The sequence below is a fragment of the Canis lupus genome, chromosome 33, assembly GCF_011100685.1.
Source record: "Canis lupus familiaris isolate Mischka breed German Shepherd chromosome 33, alternate assembly UU_Cfam_GSD_1.0, whole genome shotgun sequence".
Lineage (NCBI taxonomy): Eukaryota > Metazoa > Chordata > Mammalia > Carnivora > Canidae > Canis > Canis lupus.
Genome location: NC_049254.1, coordinates 19331321 through 19356929, shown reverse-complemented (window position 1 = coordinate 19356929; position 25609 = coordinate 19331321). Strand labels below are relative to the sequence as shown.

General features: G+C 38.5%; 1 protein-coding gene across 28 annotated transcripts in view; it reads left to right on the top strand.

Annotated features, from left to right (window-relative positions):
- ZBTB20 (zinc finger and BTB domain containing 20) overlaps positions 1-25609 on the top strand; it is a 750813-nt gene that overhangs the window by 568387 nt on the left and 156817 nt on the right. For all 28 annotated transcript variants that reach the window (XM_038582898.1, XM_038582877.1, XM_038582882.1 and 25 more), the window contains one exon: positions 22031-22070. The gene's annotated coding sequence lies outside the window, so the exon portion shown is untranslated. The remainder of the gene's footprint in view (positions 1-22030; positions 22071-25609) is intronic.

Below are 25609 nucleotides of genomic sequence, written 5' to 3'. Positions count from 1 at the left end.
GCTATTGACCCGGTGGGGGGCTAAAGGCAAAATGACTATCTCCCAGTGTGCCTTACGTAGGCTGGAGCAGTTCTGTTGGGAAGAAGGAAGGAGAATGAAGCAAGAACGCACTTTTGGTTGCTTCCTCTAGCACTCAACCTCCTCTCAAATATATGGAAGATTGTACTCCCAAGTTCACCCAATAGAAACAAAGGGCCTACAGCAGCATTTTGTAACCTTGGCCCTGTTGACATTTGGGGGTCAGATAAATCCTTGTTTTGTAGGATGGTCCTATACATTGTAAGTTTTATAGCAGCATCTCTGACTTCTACCTACTAGATGCCAGTGGCAACTTCTTCAGTCTTGACAACCCACAATGTCTCTAGACACTGCCAGATGTCTCATGTGGGGGGCAAAAACCGCCCCAGGGTAAGAACCACCTGCCTAAAGCAAGATCTGACTTGGGTGAGAAAAGAAAGTTGGTGAATTCCTTTAAAGGCCCAGAATATTCATTCAGTGGATACTTCAGCACATATTTGATGAATCTCTACTACCTTCCAGGCACTCTTCTGTGTTTCAGGGATGAAATGATGAACAAAGAAAGCCCTGGTCTCCAGGAGCTTACATTCTGGTGAATGTGTACCAAATGTTCCTAACCAGCTGGAACCCTTTCCCTCAACACAGCCTAACAGCAGATACTTCAAGCCAGCTGAGGGCCAAGAAAAGAAAAACCAAGTTCATATTTGAAGACTCTTTCTCAGTTTATGAACCTCAAAAACGGCACTGATTTAAAAATGAAACTTGGCAAGTGATTAGTTCATATGTTTTAGTTTATAATATGTTTTAATCATTTGGGGTGTTTTCAAAACAAATGGTGAGATTAGGGTTTTTTTTTTTCCCTTCTATTTTTGGCCTCTTTCCTTTGGAGAGTCCTTCTCTTGTGTTTAGTTTTGGTGTTCTTAGTATATTTGAAGAATGCTTTTAAGTGTTTGAAATGTGTGCACGTGGATGAAAGGAGATGAGGAAGAAGAAACATAAGACTTTGTGATCCCTGATCAAACAAATACCCTTACCTTAGCCCCAAAGCAGTGTTCAGGCATCACTTCCTCAAGAAAGCCTTGTCACAAAACCCTCGTGGCAAAGTCCCCTACCCATCCCAGGTGTTCTTCTAATGTTCTTCATATATCCTTAGCATAAGCGAAATTAAGAAATGGACTGTGAAATTAGTTGTTCAGGTGTTTCCTTGTAGATTATAAGCTCAGTGTGGCTCAGCATCATGCCTGTTCTCCCCAGAGTTCTATTATCTTCAGCACAGGGGCTGGCACACAGCAAGTGCTTAAGAAATATGTATTAACTGACCAAGAAACCCAGTTTTTGAGGTGTGCTGTCCACACACTTTTAACCCATGCACTGCCTGTGGATTACCCTACCCCACTATCAGACTTAATTGTCTTGATCATTATTTTGTAGGCCATAACGTAACATGTAAATTCTTAAAATCATGCTTAAATCAGAAAGTCTAGAGAACAGCTTAAGTTCATTAATCTTAGGGATATTTCAGGCTTATTTAGAGATTGCAGGAATGTAAGGGAAAGAACAGGGCATGGTATTTAGGAATATTTTAAAGTATTACTGATGCCCTGAGCATTGTTCAAGAATTACAGGGTTTATAGGATAAGAGTGTATAATTGTCAGTATGGGACACAGAGAGAAATTATGTGATTTATTTATACGTTTTCTTGGTTGATGTCTGTTTCTCCCACTAGATTTTAAGCTCCATGAAGGTGGAGAACTTGTTCTATCCATACTTTATTCTCTGCGCCCAGAATGATATTTGACACATAGTAAGTATTCAGTAAATATTTGTTGAATGAATAAGTATAAGCATCCGTTAAACCAATCCTATGTTGATTGATAGATTAATTGCTTATTACTGCATCAAAAATGCAGGAACACGATCAAGTTCTTATTCATTCATTCAACAAATGTATTTTGATGCCTTGCATCCTAACATCCTTGAACAGTGTCTAGCACATAGTAGGCACGCAGTATTTGGTAAGTGAATGAGATAATGAGTATTCACATATACTCAAAGAGTGTTCATTCACTAAGTGTATCCATTTACTAGGGCTGCCATAAAAATGTGCCATAAACTGGAGACTTACAATAAATTTATGTCTTACGGTTCTAGAGGCTAGACACCCAAGATCAAAGTGTCCACAGAGTTGGTCCCTTCTGAGGGCTCTAAGTTGAATCTGCCCCATGCTTCTCTCCTAATTTCTTGTGGCAATCTTTGGTGTTTTTTGGCTTATGGCAGCATCACCCTGATCTCTCTGCCTTCATCTTTGCATGGTGTTCACCATGTGTTCATGTCTAAGTCCAAACTTCCCCTTTTAGAAGGACCCTAATCACACTAGATTAGGAGCCCACCCCACTCCAATGTTACTTGATCTTCACTTTATTAGTCACATTTGCAATGACCCTATTCCCAAATATAGGCATGTTCTGTGGTATTAGGATTAGAACTTCAACATATGAATTTGGAGAGGAGACAGTTCAGCTCAGTAACACTAAAATAACAAATCTTCAAGTAATACCATTTTGATGGTTAATTTCTATTTTGGAAACATAAACTTCTCAAAATAACATCTAGTTTCATGAGTCTATATGGAAATTAATATGATGATATTAATAGCATTTACTATATTACACAAAAACTTGTATGTTTATAATATAGAAAGGGAACATGAAGAAAGTCCAAGAGGCATGAATGTACATAGCACATTGTGTCGAATAATGTGTGACCAACAATGGGTTTTGTGAGGAAGGCTGCTAAAGATTCTGAAGGAAATTGTATATGAATCAAAGGCATTTGGTCTTTATTTTACAGACATCAAGGAACCAGCACAGAATTCAAAACTTATTGAACTATAGAAGTGTATAAAAAAGGTGAATCATATTAAATTATTCATCAAGGGACCTGACTTTAAAAAGAAAGGAATAAAATGATGAGGTTGAAGAATGGACCTTGGGAACTAGCAATTCAGAGGTTTTTAGTGACCTTGGCAGTTTAATTAGAAACAGCTAGGAAATCAGATTTTAATGCGTTGAGGAATAAATTTTGGTTTTAGGAAGCTTGGAGGTGGTACAAAGGAGGGAAAGACCAGGTCCACGGAAGATGGTTTGTTATTTGTTAATTTGTTATGGTTGCTATTATTTGTCTTAAATGAGGACAGCTGAAGCATGTTGACAGGCAGTAAAAAAAAAAAAAAAAAAAACAGAAGAAAAGAGTAATTGATATAATAAGATCCTGGAACAGGTCATCAGTACTAGAGAGAAAGGTCTCTGAGATGTGATAGGTAGATTCTTGACAGAGGTGGAGGGAGGAGATGCTATTTGATGACCTCTGTTTCTCTGTGAGAAAAGAGACAAGGTCAGTTGAGAATGAAGAGTAAGAAGATAGAAGGAGTTAATTAGAGTGATAAATGGAAGATGGGGAGTCAAAAAAGAAAAAGACTGGGAACAATAAAAGAACTATAAAGCACTTCTGAAACACCAGCTGGAAACCAGGACTCTGGAGAGGCCCCAAACTATACAGTTTGGGAAGACCAGCATTGTTCAGCAGCCTGGGAGCTGAGGACAACACACATGAGTGGGTTCATGTGGGCTCAAGAACTAGCTAGGTTCACTTGAGAACCAGAGGAGAGGGAATTAATGGGGCTGGTATGTCTTTTAAAGTTAACAGCTTTGGAATCCTGGATGGTAGAGAAGAAACTGGAGGTTAGTAGTCTGGAAGAAAAATGAAGGAAAAAGTGAAAGTTGAAAAGCCTTTGGTAACAAGGTAGAGTACTTGCTTTCTGGAGGCATGTATATACCAATAAGGACGACTGCCCCTACCACACGTGTCTTTGGGTCCGAAAGAAATCACAGAAAGCAGCCTGAACACTTTGGAGGACATATAGTAGGCCCAGAAAAAGCCTGCAGGTTAGGATTTCATTCCCAGCTCTGCCACCAACTTAACTTTGTGTGACTTAAGGACTTTGTCATCATTACCACCGTTGTTGCAGTGTGCAGATCCTTAGGGAAAGAGTGTTACTTGTGTATATAAAAGTAGAATAAATGGGACAATGGTGGTAATTGACAAGAGCCAAGTATTTTTACTTTTTGCCTCATATTCCAAAAGCATACTGATGTTTCCCTCAAAGCATGCTTATTTATTTCTCTCATTCTAAGATTCTCTATTTATTATGTTAGTGAGTCTCCAGAGCTGGCACTGACTTCTTTGGCACTCACTCTCCCTTTCTGTGTCTCTTTCCTTGCTTCCTCCTGCCTTTAGGCGTTGAATGTGGTGGTTTGTCTCAGCAACCTCCCCCCACCCAGTGACCAAATAAAGTATTCTCATAAGCTTTGTGTTGGAATTATTTTCCAAGAAGACAGAGCTAAAAAGTTGGTGCTTGGTTAGAGAATACTTTTAGGGACCTCCCAGATGACCCTGTACAGCTAACCCCTCTGGCCCTGTGCATTCAGATGAACCTGAGTGTCTCTCCATGGTATTCATAAGGAGAGCCCTGTTCCTGTGGGCCCAGTCTCCATATGTCAGACTGGCGAAGTAGCCAACCATGTTATTCACTGTGAGATACCATGTTCTACTTATCCTCTACTTGCTTAAATGACTGTGATGGACATAATATACAGGATTTAGTACTTTCCTAAACCCTGTGAGAATTTTTAGACTCCTTCTCTTGATATTGTCCATGTATAAGTTCAAAACATAATTTGGGGGCAATTCCAATAGACAACTCTAAAGAAGTTCCTTTTTTCCTCGCAAATATAAATCCTTACAAGATTCCATTTTTCCCCCTACTCATGACTCTATTAAAGCTCTTTCTAGCACTGCTAAAAACCAGCTGGTCTAGAGATTAATATGACCAGACATACCATGAATTTTTTAAATCTCAAAAGTCCCAGTTTCTAGTTCTTGGTCAATCAAATGTAGGTTGTATTTCCTTGTATATGTGATGTAAAGTATATTGTCACAAGTCTTCTCTAATGTCTTTTTTGGTTTCACTGTCCCCTAAAATTGTCCCCACATGCTTCTGTTACAGAGAAGCAAAGGAGAGAACCTGAAGAATGCAGGGGAGAGAGTATGTAGTTATGGAAAGAGAAAGCACACTAGGGAAGAAGGAAAACCAATGAGGAGATGGAATGAGTAGTGATTTCCCTTTTCCCTAGTCCCCTGATGGTGTTTTTATGTTTGGTTTTTGATATTTCTCTCACCAAAGGCCCCAAATGACCTCCTCCTAGCCAGTTGTTCTACAAAAATAACCTTTTTCACTGCCAGCAAATATTTCCTACCTACCCAACAGGTCAGAATCTCCTGCTCTAGTACCTTAACATCCTCTCCAGCCCCTCAACCTCTTTATCCATAGACTCTGGGGACTGGGACCCACTGCCATTAGTTCCTCCCTCCCCCTATCCTTTGCTGGCATGGAGAGTGTTAATGGCTGGTGTAAATCTGAAAAGAACTCTAACAATAATTTGGTTTTACTTTATTAACATTCAAAAAATAAACAGGTAAACCACAAATTGAATTCATTAATTCTTCCTCTACGATTTGGAAAGATGAAAACTGCATTTTTAAAGAAGGGATTGATTGGTGTCATGTACGTATTTATTCACTTCTGTTTATGCAAGATAATAAGAGTATTAACATGGAGGTAAAACAATGGTATTTATAATTCCATCACCACTGTTTATAATAGAAAGTATCTGAAAAGAAATGGGGAGAGAACATTTGCTGCTCTGTACATATATTAAATTCTTCCATTTTTGTTTAAAAGGCACATGAGGAAGAAAAAGTTAAGTAAATTGAGGAGGAGTTAGTGTTCTGTATATCATGTTCACTGACACTGACCTAAAATTGCTAAGTTTAGAAAAGACTAAAATATAATGGAGGGATACTTCCTTATAAGGAGCATAGAGACCAAAGACATGTGCTCCATTAAATCCTCTCTGAGATTGAGATTAGTTGAATAAGACTAGGATCCTCTTTTGGGTGCTAAAATGTCCTATCCTGGAGAGTAGTGAGTGCTGTGTCTGGCACGCTTGACTCGTAATTTGCCTATAAATCAAGATATGCTTCCTAGGGGCTGATGAAGCCCCATTAATTGTTCCAAAAAAGAAAAAAAAACGATGTTTCAAATAAGTTTGTTAGGACCCATTTCTAACATTTAAATAGTTCTGGGCAGACTTTTATAATATTTTCTTGGCTGTTTCAGAAAGAAAATGTAATTGGTGGTGGGGAAAGGGTGTCTTACCTAAGTAGGAATTGGCAGATTTGATAATATCGACTATAAACAGGTCATTCACGAGGGCTTAGTGGGTGTCACAGGGCAAATGGAAAGAATGAATGAGGAACAAGAAGAGAGGTTTTTAAGTTTATGCTAACTTACCTAAGTGGGCTAATAACCTGTCAGTGACAATGGAGGCATAACTTTCTAAAGCATACATTAGAGTGAAAGGTCCTTGAGAGCAGGTTTGGAATCCAATTAGCAGAGTGATTAATAATAGACTCTGAAAAAAACATCTGTTAAATTAATGAATTAACATATGCCTCCACCTGGGCAATTCTTTGCAAAGTCTCCTTTATCTAACCAGTTCTCAAGGAAAGTTCAGACACTTTGTTAGGTTCTCCAGTGAGATAGTTGAATTTTAACAAGGGCATAAAGTGACTAATTTTTGTTGATTTATTCATTTTAAGCCCATTCACATTCCTGTTCTTGCTCATCCACCTGGGTAATCACATCCTATTGGTAGTTGGACCAATTTTACGTGAGTTCAGAGAAGTAGTGAGAGATTGGGCTTCATAGGTAATGGTAAGGGCTTCAGAATCCCAAGCATCAGTGAAGCTGAAAAAAATCTGATGGGCAAGTCTTTGAAATCATAACCCAACTATAGGATTACCAGATGCAGCAGTTTCAGCCGAAGGCTGGAGGCACACATGTAAGAGCTTGATTTAGGCTCTATCTTAAATATAAAATTTCTGACCACTGTAAATTAAAAAAAAAAAAAACTACCTCATTGGACTCTCTTCTTTGCCTATTGAATCAGTTATACCCACCTAACACTCCCAGTTGGCAGTCATACCCATGAAAAGCTTAGGGAGCAATAGTGAATATGTTTTAGAATTTTCATAAGGTCTTTGGTTCCAAAGCATAGTATTTAAGACACTTCAAAGAAGAATTTTAAATATTAGATAGGTTTCCCCTTGTACTGACTGCTGTGCTAAGAATTATGGAATTCTCGGGCATTTACTAGTGTGTGCATAAATCACTTTGCAGAGGAAGAAAGGTTGAAAGTTCACACAAGACGTGCACGCTCTATGGCCAATTCATACCAGAATGAGCCAATTTGGCACACGTGCTTTTGAGAATGAAAGAGAGCTGATAGTTTGCCCAATATGGGACATTCAGGGGAGGTCATTTTCTTGTCCATCTATGTATAAATCTTTAAAATTCTGAAGCCATAGACTAGAATAACTGAAGGAAATAGCCCAGAATTTTTCTTATCATGTAGCAGAGATGACAGACTTAAAATCTGATGGCTCTTTCGATAGCTTCTGAGAGAACTAGAACTTGTCTGGCTCCATTTATCTGACCAAGAAGTATTTCCGTGATTTATCCATGAGGATTTCTAGCAGAACCTTATACTTACTGTCTAAATTAATGACGCTCCTTTCTTTTGCCATGACAAAAACCACTCTATGCTATATACATTATGTTAAAACTTTTTTATTTTAGCATGTGGACATATTCTATAAAAACATTTTCAGTTTCATCACATTGACAAGCTGATTCCATTAAATCACCCACCATCATCATGTTCACTTTTTTTCCTTTTTGAAAAGTTAGAAAACAGTGATCATCTCGCAGTTTTCAAGGCATTCACTTCGGCAAAAATAAATCTAGAAAAACCTGAGCCTATTCCTTGAAGTGAAAAAAAAAAAAAAAAAAAAAAGATGGGTTATATCATTCCGTATCTCATTGGCCCTTCTCTTGAAGCTGTTAAAGACAAGGAAGGAGGCTGGGTCTTTTTTATCTTTCCTGGTAAAATGAGATGTTAAAAAAAAATTCTGGATCTAGATCAAACTTTTCTGCCTCAGTATTTATTATGTATTATTTGTTATTTAAAATAGAGACCTCAGCAAGTCGAATGAATAACATGAAAGGGTTTAATTCAAGCATTTTTGAGCATTTCTGCACCCTCTGATAAAATGTCATTTGGTAATATTTTCGAGTTACACTGCTGTTTTGAATTAGAGCAAATATATCCTAGCTCTCCCATCACTGTGCTTTCCTCACTGAGAAGGGAAAAAAAAAAATTATCTGATCATGCCACTGCTGGGTCATTTAAAGCATTGAGTGGATGTGTGAAATGAGGGGAAAAAAACCACTCGGTATGGGGTTAATTAGCTCTGTGGCGTTGTGGGTGGGTCACTTCCTCAGGACCAAATCATGCAGGAGGAACCATGCATGTGCCGACTTGTAAAATTAAAAGAAAGCTATGAACCCTCAGACTCTGGGGACCCAAACTGATTGCCTTTGGAGACAAGAAAGGAACCCTTCTGCACGACGAGTCCTTTGGGCTACACTGGTCAGGGACAAACGGACTTCCCTCCAAGGGTCTGGCGTCGACCACTGTCAGGCCCTGAAAATGAAGCTGCCAGTGGAGAGAGGCCTGGCCAATCTGCACTTTTTGACATTTACCTCTGCTGGACTCCTTTTAAAATCCTATCATCTCGCTCACTTTCTTTATCGGGCCTTCTTTTCTGGGCCTCCTCTTGGAAACAACATACTCTCTTGCTGAAAGTATGAGTGAATCCTTTCTATTTTCCTAATTGTGTCGTGCAGACCGCCACAGGTTCCCTGGCTGCTGGGAGCCCCGAGGGTCCCCGCCAGCCTGTTTACCGACTAGGCCCTTCTCGAAGTCGGAGGTGCAAGAGCAGGCAAGAAACATCCTCCAGGCCTAGATCCTTAATAGGTGAATCTGAGAATTCGGGCCTTTACAGGGAAATGTCACAGGCAGGGATTTCTAGGGAAGGAAGATCTCGTGAAAAAAAGACTCCCAGAGCATATGCTAACCAAGAGACGGAACCGGTGGAGATGAATGTGAGGAAATCACTACCGGAGAATATGCTAGTCAAGTGTCAGCGCAAAACATTCATGTTTTCTTCCGCTTCTGCCTCAGTCACTCTGACATGAGTAGAAACAATTCATGGAGTGTATGGACAGAAAAATCCCAAAATGGGTGTTATAACTTTTGAGAGGAAAAAAAAAAAAATATGTGGCGCAGGCACATATATGTATATATCTTTATTTGCATTTAAACTATAAGCGACATCTGCTTCTTGAGTTGGGGAAGCAGTGAAAATGCAAAATTTGAAAAGTCCAAAGCAGAATCCGCCACCGCCACCACCACCACATACAAACATAATTGCCATATTTCCTCTATCGCCTGTGGAAAAACCTGAACCTAGATCTTGTAAAGGCCATTAAGTAAACGCAGATTCCACTGAGAGGGAGGTACTGAATTAAACTCACAGATTTTCGGATGACTGAGAGCAAGTTGGATTTGAGGAGGACAGAGAGCTGACTTAGCGTGTCCCCATAGTGACAGTCCCAGTCACACGTGTTCCTTTTTCTTCAACTGCCTGGTATAATGGGCGTGTGGATGTGGAAATATGGCTGTGGGGATAAGAAGACTTGGAGGGAGACAAGCCATGAGTAAGCCCTATGAATTATTTTGTTGTTGTTGTTGACGTATAATGGACATACCTTATATTAGAATAATATATTGGTTTCAGGCATACAACATCGTGAGTCAATATTTATATATATTCCAAAATGGCCTCACAAGATTGGTTAATGCCTGTCACCATATATAGTTACAGAATTTTTTTATTGTGATGAGAACTTTTATGATTTCCTCTCTTAACAACTTTCAAATACTCAGTACAGTATGATTAACTATAGTCACCATGCTATTATATCCCCATCACTTATTTATTTTATAAATGGAGGATGGTACCTTTTGACTACTTGCACCCATTTTGTCTACCCCCCTACCTCCCACCTCTGGCAACCACCAGTCTGTTCTCTGTACTTATGAGCTTCGCTTTTGTTTTGGTTTTGGTTTTTTGGTTTTTTGAATACCACATATAAATGAGATCATGTGGTATTTGTCTTTTTTCTTCACTTAACATCATGGCCTTAAGTTTTATCCGTGTTGACACAAATGTCATTTTTTGATATAACTGAATAATATTCCATTATGTGTATATACCGCATCCTCTTTATTCATTCATCCACTGAGGAACACTCAGGTTGTTTTCATATTCGGGCTGTTAATTTAAAAAAAAATACCGCATTGAACAAGGGAATGCATATATATTTTTGATTAGTATGTTCATTTTCTTCGGATAAATACCCAGAGTAGAATTGCTAGGTCATATAATAGTCCTATTTTTAATTTTTTGAAGAAATTTCATGCTATTTTCCATATGACTACACTTATTTACATTCCCACCAACAGTGCACAATGGTTCCCTTTTTTTCCACATCCATGCCATCACTTATTTCTTATCATTTTGATAAATAACCACTCTAACAGATGTGAGGTGAATTTCATTGTGGTTTTGATTTGCATTTTCTTGATGATTAGTAACATTGAGCATTTTTTCATTGTACGTATTGGCCATCTGCATGTCTTCTTTAGAAAAATGTCTATTTGGGGCACCTGAGTGGCTCAGTCAGTTAAGTGTCTTACTCTTAGTCTTAGCTCAAGTCATGGTCTCAGAGTCATGAGACGGAGCCCCAAGTTGAGCTCTGTGATCAGTGTGAAGTCTGCTTCAGATTCTTTTCCCTCCGCCTCCACCCATCCCCCTGCTCACACACATGCATGTGCTCTCTCTCTTGCTCTCTCGCTCTCTCTCTCTTAAATAAATAAAATCTTTTTTTAAAAAGGGGGGAAATGTCTATTCAAATCCCCTGCCCACTGCTTTAATCAGATTTTTTGATATTAAATTGTATTAGTAAAAAATAAATAAATAAATAAATAAATAGTATTAGTTCTTTATATTTTTAGATATTAATCCATTATCAGATATATAATTAGCAAATATTTTCTCCCATTCAGTAAGCTGTCTTCTCATTTTGTTGATGGTTTTCTTTACTATGCAGAATATTTTTAGTGTGACATAGCCTCACTTGTTTATTTTAGCTTCTGTTGCCTTTATTGCTTTTGGTATCAAATTCAAAAAGTCATTGCCAAGACCAATGTCAAGAAGCTTACCACCTATGTTTTCTTCTAGGAGTTTCTTCTATATTCAGGTCTTTAATCAATTTTGAATTAGTTTTTGTATATGGTATAAGGTAGTGGTCTAGTTTCATTCTTTTATGTATGGCTATCCAGTTTTCCCAACATCATCTACTGAAGCTACTGTCCTTCCCCCCATTGCATATTCTTGGCCTCTTTGTCATAAATTAATTGACCATATATGAGTGAGTTTATTTCTGGGATCTCTGTTTATTTCTGTTCTGTTAATTTATGTGTCTGTTTTAATGCCAATACCATACTGTTTTGATTACTATAGCTTTGTAATAGAGTTTGAAATCAGGGAGCATGAAGAACCAAACTTCCTGCTTTGTCCTTCTTTCTCCAGATTTCTTTGGTTATTTGGGGTCTTCATATTTCCATACAAATTTTAGAATTCTTTGTTCTATTTTTGTGAAAAATGCAATTGTAATTTTGATGAGATTGCATTGAACCTATATATTGCTTTGGGTAGTGTGAACATTTTAACAATATTAATTATTATAACTCACAAACACAGAATATCTTACCATTTATTTGTGTTTTCATTTCTTTCCTCAACATCTTATAGTTTTCAGGGTACAGGTCTTTCACTTCCTTGGTTAAATTTATTCCTGAGTGTTTTATTCTTTTTGATGTTACTATAAATGGATTTGTTTCCTTACTTTATCTGATAGTTTGTTGTTAGTGTATAGAAACACACCTGATTTCTATGTATTGATTTTGCATCCTGCAACTTTACTGAATTCATTATTCTAACAGGTTTTTTGTTTGTTTTGTTTTGTTTTGTTTTCTGGTGGAGTCTTTGATCTTTTCTGTATATAGTATCATGTCATCTGCAAATAGTGACAGTTTTACTTCTTCCTCTCCAATACCATTGCCTTTTATTTCTTTTTCTTGACTGATTGCTCTGGCTAGGATTTCCAATACTATGTTGAATAAAAATGGCACAAGTGGGCATCCTTGTTTTGTTCCCAATCCTAGAGGAAAAGCTTTCAGCTGCATCAATTGAGATGGTCATACCATTTTTATCCTTTATTTTGTTTTTTTTTAATTTTTATTTATTTATGATAGTCACACAGAGAGAGGAGAGAGGCTGAGACACAGGCAGAGGGAGAAGCAGGCTCCATGCACCGGGAGCCCGACGTGGGATTCGATCCCGGGTCTCCAGGATCGCGCCCTGGGCCAAAGGCAGGCGCCAAACCGCTGCACCACCCAGGGATCCCCTTTATTTTGTTAATGTGGTGTATCACACTGGTTGATTTGCAGATATCCTTGCATCCCTGAAATAAATCCTACCTGATTGTGGTGTATGTACCTTTTAATGTACTGTTGAATTGGGTTTGCTAATGTTTTGTGGAGGAATTTTGCATCTCTATTCATTGGGGATATTGGCCTGTAATTTTCTTTTCTTGTGGTCTCTTTGTCTTGTTTTGGTATCAGGTTAATGTTGGCCTCAAAATGAGTTTGGAAATGTTCCCTCCTCTTTTCTTTCTATGAGTATGAGAATAATCAGTATTAATTTTTCTTTGTTACTATCCGGTCCTGGACTTTTATTTGTGGAGAGTTTTTAAAATACTGACTTAATCTCTTTACTAGTAATTAGTCTGTTTGGATTTTCTATTTCTTCATGATTCAGGTTGCATGCTTCCAGAAATCTATCCATTTTTTCTAAGTTGTGCAATTTATTGGCATATAATTGTTCATAGTAGTCACCTAGATGTTTTGTATTTATGTGGTATCAGTTTTAATGTCTCCTCTTTCCTTTCTGATTTTATTTCTTTGAGGCTTCTCTCTTTTTTTCTTGGTGAGTTTAGTTAAAAATTGTCAATTTTGTTTCTCTTTTTGAAGAACCAGCTCTTGGTTTTATTGATTTTTTTTTTTGTCTCTATTTCATTTATTTCTGCTTTGTTCTTTGCCTTTTCCTTTCTTTTGCTAGCCTGGGCTCTGTTTGTTCTTTTTCTGGTTCCTTAAAGTGTAAAGTTAGGTCATTTATTTGAGATTTTTCTTGTTTGTTTGAGATTTTTCTTATTTCTTGAGGTAGGCATTTATCACTATGAACTTTTCTCAAAGAACTGCTTTTGCTGCATCCTTAATTCTGGTGTAAGTTTTATGAATTTTAACAACTGACATTACCACCCATTGTACCAGAACTTTTCAAAATTCAAGTTCATGGTTAGCTTGATGCCTTTGCTGTTTAGTTCATTCCTGTCACTTGAAACAGTATAAGCAATGGCTACATGCAGCAACCATTATCCTAGTTAGGTTGTCAAAGTCAGCTTAATGCTCCTTTTTCTGTAGTGATTCTGAACTATAACAAAAATGTTTCTTTTGAAAGGTCTTAGACTTCTATCCTTCCAAATCCTGATCACAGCATAACCACCCTCAAGCAGTCATTAGTGAAGACTAGGACAGTATCTCACAACAAGTCAGCTATGAAGAAATTGGCATAGTTTATGTTTTTGATTCATGTTCTTATGACAATAATGTGTTGCAAAATAAAACTATATTTCTTTCTCCCAATCTTTTTTCACCAGATTATTACAAGTTACATTGGGATTGATTTTTTTTCCTAACAAAGGTTGAATAATACTCAAAGGCTTTAATTGCCAAAGTCCATCTTCAGAAATAGCTTTCTTCTATAATGTACTGCCAATTTCTTATGTGTGTGTATTTTGGCCTTCCTGATGCCTCTGCTATGGGCTGCCTGTTGATTGGTACATGTTAGTGCTTTGCTTATAAGAGTTGGGCAATAGTTCAGTGATCCAGTCCAAATGTGGGCCATAGATAGAATAGGCTCATCTTCTATTTAAGAAATGTAGCAAACTGCTTTAAATGAAGTTGGTTCAGACAAGGTCATTGGAACTGTTCATCTAACCCTGTGTGCAGTATGTAATGGACACTTCTGCTGAGCTCCAAAGCTGCAAGGTAAATAGACAAGAAAGCCAGTAACTTGCCACCTCTGTGGGAGCTTTCTCTAAGTCTGTTATTAGATTTACATTCTTAATCATATGGGGCCCATTTTGGTCATTTAGAAGGACTTGTTCACTGGTTCTCCTGATGTCTTTGAAGATAGTCCTGGGAATAATAATAGTGAGTTCCTATATTATTTTCTGGTCTTTTCTAACTTTTTTTTTAAATTGGAGATTGATGCATATTCATACCAGGTTTATGAAATATTCAGCTAAATTTCTTAGACATGAAAGAATTAATTGTTAGAATGTTTTATTCTGGCTAATCATTATGTTTAAACTATAGTAGGTTCAAGTACATTTTTCCTCAGTTCTATTTGTGACATATACACTTGGCAAATTAAATTGAGACGTAAGCATTACAGATACTATTTTGAATTTAGTAACTTACAGATTTTTGTATTGCCTAATCCTCTCCAAACTGTAGAATGTATTTTACTCAACTGTGTTGTGATTCTGTATAGTTTTTAGGATCAACATGTTACAGGATTTTGTAGTCATAAAGAGCAAATCACTCTGAGAGAAGGTATTGAATCCATCTCCTGACTGGAGGCAGAGCAGCAATTTTTCCATCCAAAATAGATGAAGATCTTTCCTATTTTTAAATAGCCATGTTGATAGAAATTTCATAACTGCTCTTAGCAATCTATTTGATTATTTACCACTTGCATTTAGGATGCTCATCTTTAAGTCTTAACTTAAATTCTTCAGTGGACAGTTTAATATCATTATGCCCTAGGACAAAAATGTCGATCGTTATCTTCTTTATAACAACTCTCATAGTCAGAAAACCATGAAGATATACCTTAGCTTTTTCTTTCCAAAACAAAATTATCCCACTGGTTTTTTTTAAATATTTATTTTTGTTTTTATAGCTCTTTCTGTATGAGAGTGGCACAGGGGACTATTTTAAAAAGTTCTGTCATATATGATGCCTCTGAGAAAGACACTGCATATTTTAATTTCACTGTGCTGATGTGGAAATAGCCACAGCTTTTTCATTATATGCTGATGGACAGAGCATTTGTGTTCATTTAACCTTGAGGTTGAAACTTGTTCCCAAAAAAGTAACTGACTCATAGCATTGGCTAGACCCAAGAATAAAGAGCATCAGTTTTCCTAATCTTAAAGCTCATCTTGCCCCCACTCCTAAAACGCACTAAAATTAACTTTTCCTTGACCTCTCTCTTGTGCTATTTATTTACTGATTTAACAACTTTTTTCTATCATCTTTGTCTCCTAAAATAGACAGACAGCATTTATTCAACAAATGTTGGAGTGTCATGCTGTGTTTAGGACACTATGCTAGGCTTGGGAGATTCAAGTGTGAACTGTTAGCAAAGGCTCAAAGACAAAGATGTCCTAGGCATGTTCAGGGAGGAGCCAATAGTCTGTCACAGTATATAAGGAAGCAGCGGTGGGGGGAAAAAAGCCAGAAACAAACAAACAAACAAAAAACAAGAGGGGTGGATTGGGGCCAGATTGTGAAAGATCTTGGATTCTCTTAAGCAAATAGTTGATGGTGACAAGGACGAAAGTAACATTTTTTCAATCTATATTGTGGAAGTTCTTTCCAAGTCTTTAAAACACATACTGTGCCCATGCTGTCTTCTTGGTTTAGTATCTAACAGATCATTAGGTATAAGTACCTGCTTAATTTATATCTTTTGGTATAAATTTTATGTCATGATTTTTCCCTTTGAGTTAAAAAAATTGAGGGAACCATTTGAGTAAAGACAGCCTTCTGTTCACACTGATCTGGATGTTTCTTTCTCCTGCTGTGCCCGTATTTATTCCAAAGCCCTCTGTACCACTAACATGTTACTTTCTGTGTTTATACACTGAGGGATCTCAGGATGAGTTTCCCTTGTAATAGACACAACCTTTTTGTGCCAAAAGGCATTCATGGCGGTCTCTGAGCAGCATTATGACCAGGTATTTCTAATTGATTCGACCATGTGATAACATTGCCAGACCTATTTAGCATTCCCTAAGGGATATCACTGTACTATAGTCAAAGGTCCTGGTAGACCAATCTGTCTTAAACCCGTGAAACTACAACTTCAGGAGTTCAAGATACAGAAGGAAAAGTTGTTTGGGTTCAGGTCATAGAGAGCTCTTGACTGTCTTCATAACAGAGTTAGATCTGTTTGAGGAACTGTAAGAAATCATCCTGAATGTATTAAACAAGTTCAGTCCCTGACATTACCTCCTGCCCTGCCCTGCCACCCCCCTCAGCTCTCCAGCATTTGTTTCATTCTTATCTTTCAGGTCCTATACCTGTAAGACTCAGGAAAACTAGAGAGGATTTATATGGGGTGGGGTGGAGTGTCAAGTTCTATCTCAGCAATATCTCAGACCTAGAAACAGGCCTAGACCTAAATGCTAAACTTTAGTTTTTGAGTTATCTCTTTCTGTTGATCATTATTTTATCATCTAAGTTTTTTTAAGGTAGATGTTTTTCAGATTTAACATAGCATATTAAGGAGAGCAAGGCATCATTTTGATTTCCTTATCATCTTTCTCAAGATGGATCCAAAAAAATGGCTGGTCTTGAAAAGCAGACCCTAAGATATGAAAGGCCATTGTGGCATTTATGGTCTTCATAAGACGGACCAAAAGGAATGAAAATATTTCAAGAGACTTGTCTTCAGGAGACCCCAAAATCTAGCTAGTGGGAGATTGCACATGCTCTATACACACATCCGAATAACCCTTCCATCTGACTTTAACTTGTAAACCTTTTGCCAGATAGAAAATAGAGAATTAAAAACCTCCAAATTCAGGGAGCATGAAATGTCATTAAATCTAGCATAAAATTTCTTGAATCTGTCAGATAAAGGAAATCATGTATCCATAGAGAAGATGGAATATCAATTGACAGGAACCTATGAAGCTGGCACTTATTCTGAGAGACATATGAATCTAAAAATCCAATAGTGCCTCAGCCTTTGAAAACACAGAAGCCAGAAAGGTATTAGGGAAATCAATAAGGTAAAAATCTTCATCCTACTATTTGGAATGACTCCCACATAAGAATTAATTAATACAATACTTCTAGAACATTAAAAGGATGTTAAAATGTTATCTCTACCCATAGAAAACAAAGATATAAACCCACATGATTTCTAGAGAGAAGGTTGAAGAAAAAAGATTGGAAAGATTAAAGGCACATGGAAGAGGTCATTTCTGCCCTGTTGTCACACCATTTACCCTCTTCAGATAGAAGGATAAGTGTTGAACTTCAGTTCATCTGAATTCCTCAGCTCTATCATCAATGCTGTGACACATTCTAATTTTCTGATTCATTTGTGATGAATAAGCTCTCTCTTTTCTATTCACAGTGCTAAAAGTAACCAATTTTTGCGAGTGAGTTATGATTACTTATTTTCCATTTTCGTATTGCACGATTATTTTCCCCTTGCAAAGTTTCTCTCACTCTTTCTCCACCAGTGTGAATCCCGTGTACAAAAAAGCCTTTGGACAGTACTGCTGCCTAGGCTTCAGTCAGTCAAGAGGAATGAAAGACTGACAACCCGATTCCGTTTTTAACCCAGCCAGATACCTCAGCTGGCAAGTGGCTCAGCTTCCGCACCATAAAATGGGTATAATAATAGCTTTCCCTTACCACTGTGAAATATTTAGAATACAAATCAAGCCAAACCTGTCTCCTTCCAAAGGAGAAGCTTAAACTAGCCTACAAAATCCTGAATGAGCCCAGATTTCAAGGGGAAACATAAAATGGGAAATACCTAGATGTAGTATAATTTAGTGGTGAAAAATATGTAGACTTTGGAATGGTACAAACCTATTCAGATCCCAGCAGCTGTGGGATTTGGGGTAAGTTTCCTAATTTCTCAAATCTCCCTTGTTCTATAGTAAATTGGAAGTTAACAGTATTTACTCTTCTAGTCAGGATGAAATGATCTACGGCTAATGCTGCTTTTCGAACTCTTCCACAGAGGTGATCCTCTGGTTACAGAGAGTGATCCAGCACTCAGGGTGCAAGCCATTGCCTGAAGCAGTCTGCCACAGATGAGACTTTTCAGTGAGCTCTCAGGGTTCATCCTACAAATGACACATTCTGCATTCCTCTTCCTCACTACGTTCTTATTTGTTTCATTGAACTAGAAGTTCCACAAGGACAAGAACAGTGGCTGTTTTCTCTTCTCTAATATCCAAGTTATCAGATTAATAAACATATGTACAAATAACAGTTTAAATGACTTAGCCACAGGGACAACTGACCCTCCAAAAAGACAGTCATGTCTTTATTATTTATTCCATGACTTGGTGCGCTCCTGTGACGTTGCTCCACATCCCTGGACATGCCCACATTCAAATTTGAGAAGCATTTACTTAACAGGATGCCTGCAACTGCAGAAGGTGCTGAGTAAATAGTAACTGTTCTCATTTCTCTGCTCACTATTCCTTTACCTCACTGTTCCTAAGCTTCTGTGGACTCGTTTAAAAAGGAATTGTAAAGAACTAAGTAAGTCAGAGTCTGGTAGTCTGGGTGTCCCTAGCCATACACACACACACACCCATGTAGTGCTCTATTTTCTATATCTTTTGTTTTCTTCTGGCTTCAGCTTATAGCAACTTGCTCATCTCCCTAGAGGTGATAGCAGTGGGATTTCACAGGTGTTCTCTCACCTCTCCCCTAGGCCAAGGGTGGCTTTAACTGGACTTCATGGATAACCTTTCTGGAGTCTGGAAGTTTCTTGAAACTTGGTGTTGGTAAGGAGTTTCTTTGGGGAGGGATTTTCATAGGGATCCATATCACCTCAAAATGTTGGAAACCATTGCCCTTGAACATTACATAAACTGAAATCAGAGTAGACTAATCTTTATTAATAATACATTTAATTAATAATACATTTAGTTCCTTAGAGATTGACACTATACAATAATTTCTGTGGAGAAATCACAGGATGCAATTAGACTTCACCATAAACCACCCCCTTACCCCACTCTACTCTTACCTCCCCCACCATGTTTTAGGGTCCTGATTCATTTGGACTTTATAGTTATATATTCTTTGCTAGGTAGCCTAGCATGCTTAATGCAAATGTTTTTCATCGTATGCAAAATTACCATGGATAATTCTTTGCATTTCAGATGAAAACAACTTACAGACATATAAGGTGAATATTACTTAGGCAGAAAGGGCGCATATCAATAAAATAACAATTTGAACAGAACAGGAATAAACCTATGTAGATTAATACATATTCTCAAAATTGCAGATTGTAATTCAATCAAGAAGTAGGGGCCTTTTGACGTTTATGAACATTTATAAATTGTATAAGAACTCTGAGATTAAATTTTTAGCCTTAATATTAAATTTGGAATAGGTATTACTGTTTTTCATTAATATATAAAGACAACAATTATATCCAATAACATCTTCAATTTAATTTGGCTTTAATTTGTCTTAGACTGTGACATACACACTGTGATTTTTCTCTCCATCTTGGATTCCTGTCATTGACAGCCTGTGTGTCACTTGACATCCAGAAAAGATATTTCTTCTTCATTCCAGACCTTGGATGTAATAATCAATCTGGGTACAATTTACATTGATCTCTTTTGATCACATCAAAAGTTTAATTTTGACTGATTAACTTTTATGAATAAATGCTTCTTGAAATTTGAAAAGGAAAGTTATGTGCTTAGATATAAGAATATAAATGCTAAGTATAGTTTTTAAAAAGCATAATGTATTATTGAGAGCTATTGGGCTTATAACATGCAACAGAGAAATAAGTGGGAATATTTCATAAAAAACCATGAATCATATTTTTCTCCTTTTTCCCAAAGGTTGGGGGGAAAGAGCAAGCTCAAAAAAGTTGGAAGAAAAGGAAAAAAGGGAAAAGGAGGGAGGAAGGAAGGAGATTTAAAAAATAGACTGGTGCAACGGTCTAGGATCCTGGTTTATAAAAGGGACTAGAATGTAGCAAAACCTAGAATTTTAAAGTCTCTGAAGACTAATCAATCTTTATATATATTTTAAGTTTGTGTGTACTTCCAATGAATCATATATAATCTAATTATCTTGCTTAAAGTTTTCATTAAACTCATCAATTTTGTAAAATAATTTGAAAGCAGTGTAGACTCCCAGCCTCTCTTGTGTTAGCATACATTATTATCCAGGCTGCAGATTTTCATCTTAACTCTTCTTGTTCAAGGACGGGAATACCTTCCTTAACACTTACAGGTGCATGGCCAGGGTCTCACATTAGCCATAAAGAGAAAACTTTTCTTTTGGAGGAAAGTCTGTGATAGGGCACTAGTCTAGAAAACTTGTTGAGAAGTGAAATCTCTCTGACTGGTTTGTTTGTTTCTTTGTGTTTGCTTTAGCCTTATTCTAGGCTAAGTTATATAATCAGATCCCTCTACTTGATCTTAGTATGATTTGTTTTGCATACTTCTGGAGCCTTCTATGAAGTAGTTAAAATCATGGTGTCAGAGAGGCAAGAATCCAATCAGCATATATTAAGTCCTTGATATATTTGAGTGGGGTATGGGTAGAGAGACCTGCTTTTTTAGTATCCCTGCTTGGTTTATTAATTTCTCATGGATCTTCAGTTTTATTTTACTCTAAGAGAAGTTGTCAAAACAGTGGTGAGCAGGCCAATCCCATTATAGCTCATTTGGCTTGTAAGTTGAAGATTGCAAAGGAGAATTATCTGATTTGAAATACAGAAGGAGAAACTATTAAGATCTACTCCCTGCAAACCTGAGGCTTTCATCATTAGTGATGCGTTTGGGGAGACAGATGCTTTCATTTAAAATCATTTTGTCAGAGGGGACACTCCTAGGCTGGAGAGAAGAGGCAGAGGAGGTGGTATATGGTTCTCAGTCAAGCCAACATGAGGCTGCATCACATCAAGTCTTCAGCTGAGGGGCGACGGTGCATGTAGGTGTTAAATGTGTCCATAGGATCTTTGGGACGTTAAACATACTGAATTTACCCTTAAAAGAGCCAAAGCTTATCAGAGTTTTATCCATCTTTGTTGTAATTCGATAAAACTTTCCCTGTACTATACGGTAAAGCCTTAACCTATTCTAGTCAGTGCTGCCCAAATAGACATTTATGCAGTGATAGAAATGTTCTACCAATAAGGCAACCACCAGCCACAAGTGGCTACTGAGCACTTGAAATGTGGCTAATGTGACTAGGAACTAAATATTTATGGTTTTTTTATTAAAATTTAACTAATTTATTTATTTTTAAAAGATTTTATTTATTCATGAGAGACACAGAGAGAGAGGTAGAGACACAGGCAGAGGGAGAAGCAGGACTCGATCCTGGGACTCCAGGATCATGCCCTGGGCCAAAGGCAGGCACTAAACTGCTGAGCCACCCAGGGATCCCCAAAATTTAACTAATTTAAATAGATAAGTGTAGATGGGGGCTACTGTATTGAAAAGCATAACTCTAGAAAATACTCGTACCATACAGATCAGAATGAAGTCGACAAAGGAAAAGGTTGTCTCTCAGTGTACTGGGAAGTACTGTGTTGGTCATATAGCAGAACATCACACCTTTGGAAAATTTTATGGAGCTGGATCTTTTCTCTTGGGCTACATGTAATAAAACACGCTCCTACTACTCATCCTTAGGAGCAACCGGTTTTCTATTACCTAGATTTCCTTGTAGTATCCTTGGATTTATTTTTAATTCCTTGTTTTTGTTTTTCCAGTTCCTTGACCAGCAGTCTGTGGCCTGCCCTTTCTCTTTATGTAAGTAAAATTGGTTTCTTTACTTTTCAAGAAAGTGTCATATTTGGGAAATTTGGATCTTTATTGGCATGTTTTCTAGTTGACTTTGTTGTGGTTTCCAGCACGTCTTTGCTATGTGTTAGCTTCATTTGGGTTTGGAATTGATGCTATTGGTGGTGGTAGTAGTTGCCATCCATGAGGGGGCTGAAAAGACCAGGGCCTCAGGCATTGGACTTATATAAAGACTGCCTTTTACTAAGCCGCAGCTGCTGTTTGCAGAAGTCACTGCTTCTCTAAACTAGAGCTTACATTCTTCAGCCAGATATCAGCAACAGTTGGGCTTTTGCTCCACTGTCAATCAATGGGCAATTATGTATTCTTCAGTTATACACCCATCTCTAGGTCCAATAGTTAATTTCAACTTCTCGGTCAGAGCTTTCATTTATGGCCAAAATTTCCAATACTCTTTTACTTAAGAAGTACAAGCGTGATCTATAAAGCTTGATCCATTTGGGCTAAAATAGTGTCTGTAATCACAAGTCCAGGAAAAAAAAAAAGAGAAATCTGGGATTACATGTGCCAATAGGTTTGTAGAAGGTACCATCCTTTTTGAGAAAAGATGGGAAGTCATTTGAAAAGGGAGGGGAAAAAAAAGAGAGAGGAAAAAACTTGATTTCTTGATTTCAGATGAAAAGAGGGAACATTTGTTCTTTAAAGCCCAAACCAGGCTGTACTGAATGGGTAGGATAAGCTTTACCTCGGGCTGCTTGTAAGAGATTCTGCAGCAATGAACCCAAATAATCCTAGTCACTCACTACATGAGACACTGCCCGAGACATGCTACAGGTAGGGGCAATCACCTTATGTGATAAATAATCATCAGCATCTTCCCAGCTGCTTCTAGCTCTCTGGTGAGTGCTGTCCCTTATTCACAACATCTGTCTTATTTCACTGACTTCTCACTCGGAGGTATTTCTTGTGTGGTAATCATTTGCTCAGAAAGGGGGTCCCCATGGCTCGCTTGTATGTGTGTGTGGCTTCCACGAACATTCCTGGAAGCTAGTTGCAAATATATTCCGGGGAGCACAATCCCCCAAAGGATGGACAGTAAGGCTAAAGTCCAAAGTGACAGCCATTTGACAGAGAAAGGAGATTGGTTAAACTCCCCAAAGACAACCGGTACTGTGTGTAATGCATTTATACAGCAGGAGTGGATCCTCCCTGCCCCTGACAAGTCGTGTTATTCCTTATCCTCTGTGTTGATAGAGCAGGTCTGTCAATGCTTGGGAGGGTGTCAACGTGCATGCTTGTGGTTACCACTTTATGTCTCTGCATCGCTACTTCAGTTACCTAGCACTGCATATTTCTAGTCCTCTGACTGGCAAATCATTTTTGTTACAGTTCTTTTGTGTAAAAACAGTTCACATAATAGCTCCGTGTTAGACAAGGCATTAATCCTCACATCACCGGGGATGAGTCAGCACAGTGCACTCCTGCCCGCACGGCTCAGCTATTATGACGTCAGCACTGTAGGGCAAGCCTCAGACACAAGCGGTACAGGGGACTGGGGACCTGTGTCACAGATTAGAAATCGAGGGGGAGACCTTTGAGATAAAAACGTAATTGAAAGGCTGTTTCTGGCTCATAGGAAAATGTGAAACTGATTCTATGCTACATCAACCATCAATCAGGCAGCTTCTAGAGAGATCCTAGTTTTTAACCAGAGATAGGGCTGAGAGGATGACCTGTAATGGGCTGACAGCCCGTGCCTATACCCACGATCCTTGTCCCAGCCCCCCTCCCTGGGCCGGGCTTCATGCTTGCTTGGGTTGTTCCAAATCCTGAGGCTGCTTTTGTTTCGAGGGTGACGGGGCCTGTGACAGTCCTGCTGTCCTCAAGTGCCCCACAGACACAGCTGATGGCTTCAGGGGTGGTGTCCCAGATACCTATCAAAGGGAAAAGAAAAGCTCCTTGGGAACAGATCAGAACATTATCCCCCGGTGTCTCTAGCTCCCAGGGCCTCTTCCATGGCCTTCTCCAGACAGGTGCGAATTCCACCCTCCCTCCCTGGCCCTGCATTTGGTCCAAAGTCCCAATCTGGATTTGACACAGATTTCAATGAGAACGGAATAGCTTCCAGATGTTCCCCCCAAGAGTTTTCCATTCCATGACTCTTCAGCAGAAACAAAGAGGAGCCCTCCATAGCCTGCCACGCTGCCTTGTAGCAGGTAGCACAGACTTTGCCTATTTGAGAAACCAGGTTATTATAAATTAGACCTCTCCACAATTCAGACTCAGATTCATTCTCAGAACAATACCTTTCAGTACTGAAAAGGCTAAAAATTCACTGCCTCCGTGACATTCTCTCCTAACAAGACATTCTTCCATCACACCCTCTATCCCTCACTCTTCCTTTCACCCCATGATAACCGTCAGAGAGAGCCTTACTGCTGCGATCTTCTGCCTTCATTAGATTGCTAATAGGCTCCATGCTTAGCTTATAGAAGCTAATGCTACTGCTTGGCTTAGTTTTGATTAATTATCATGCACAGCTCTTTATTCAGTTTTCAGTCAACAAACATTTATAGAAAGCTAGTCACTATGCTTCGTTCCTGGAACTCCAAGATAAATAAGAAATGCTCCCTGTTGCTAAGAACCTCACAGTCTGGTGGGGGTGATAAAGAGTAAATAAAGGCTGTAGCTTGTGATGGACGCTGGAGTGGAGGTATAAACAAGATGTAGCAAGAGGAACAAGAAAGGAGTGCCACCTGCAAGCTGGGTCTAAAAGTCTACAAAATGAATTGCAGTTTGGGGAGTCAATGTTGGGGAAGGGGAGGAAAAAGGGATCCAAATCCAAAAAACAAAGCAAGAGTATTTTCAAAATCAAGAGGCGTTGAGCAGCAGCCAACTCTAGAGGACATTAGTTCAGTATGGCTGGGGCATGGCGGCCAAAAGGGGATCCTGGGAGGTGACGCTGGAAAGTGGGTAGAAGGCAGATTGCGAAGGGTCTTGGAAATCACGTGGGGGAATTTGGATGTGATGTGTGGCAGGCTTGTGGAAGCTTTGAAAAATTTTAAGCAGATGTATGTTCTAGAAAAAAGAGCACTCTAGCTACATAGACATGGATGGTTGAGAAAAGGGAGACCAGGTCAAAGGTAAAAACCAAAGGCCTGGACTGTGCAGTGGGGGTGTGAGTGGAGAGGAGAGGCCCTCTGGTAGTGTCGACATAGACACTGACATCTGCGTAATGCCAGCATATCTTGGCCTAGTACACAATCCCTGCCTTCTAGGAGAAAGGTTCATGAGTTGTGATTTCAAACCAAAGCACTCTTTACAGGAGCTTTACAGGAGACCTGAATTTGAATCTGAAGTCACTCTGAGCTGCTGCCTGCTGGTCACAGAGATGTGTGACTTCTCCTCCCACAGTAGATTTGGGGGAGTATCAGGCGGATAAGGAAGAAGCCATTTCCAGTGTCTTGCTTTTCCCTTCTTTCACTTGAAATTGAAACATTTCTTAATAGCATCCCCTTAAAGTCAAGCAATACCCAATTTCTATCAGT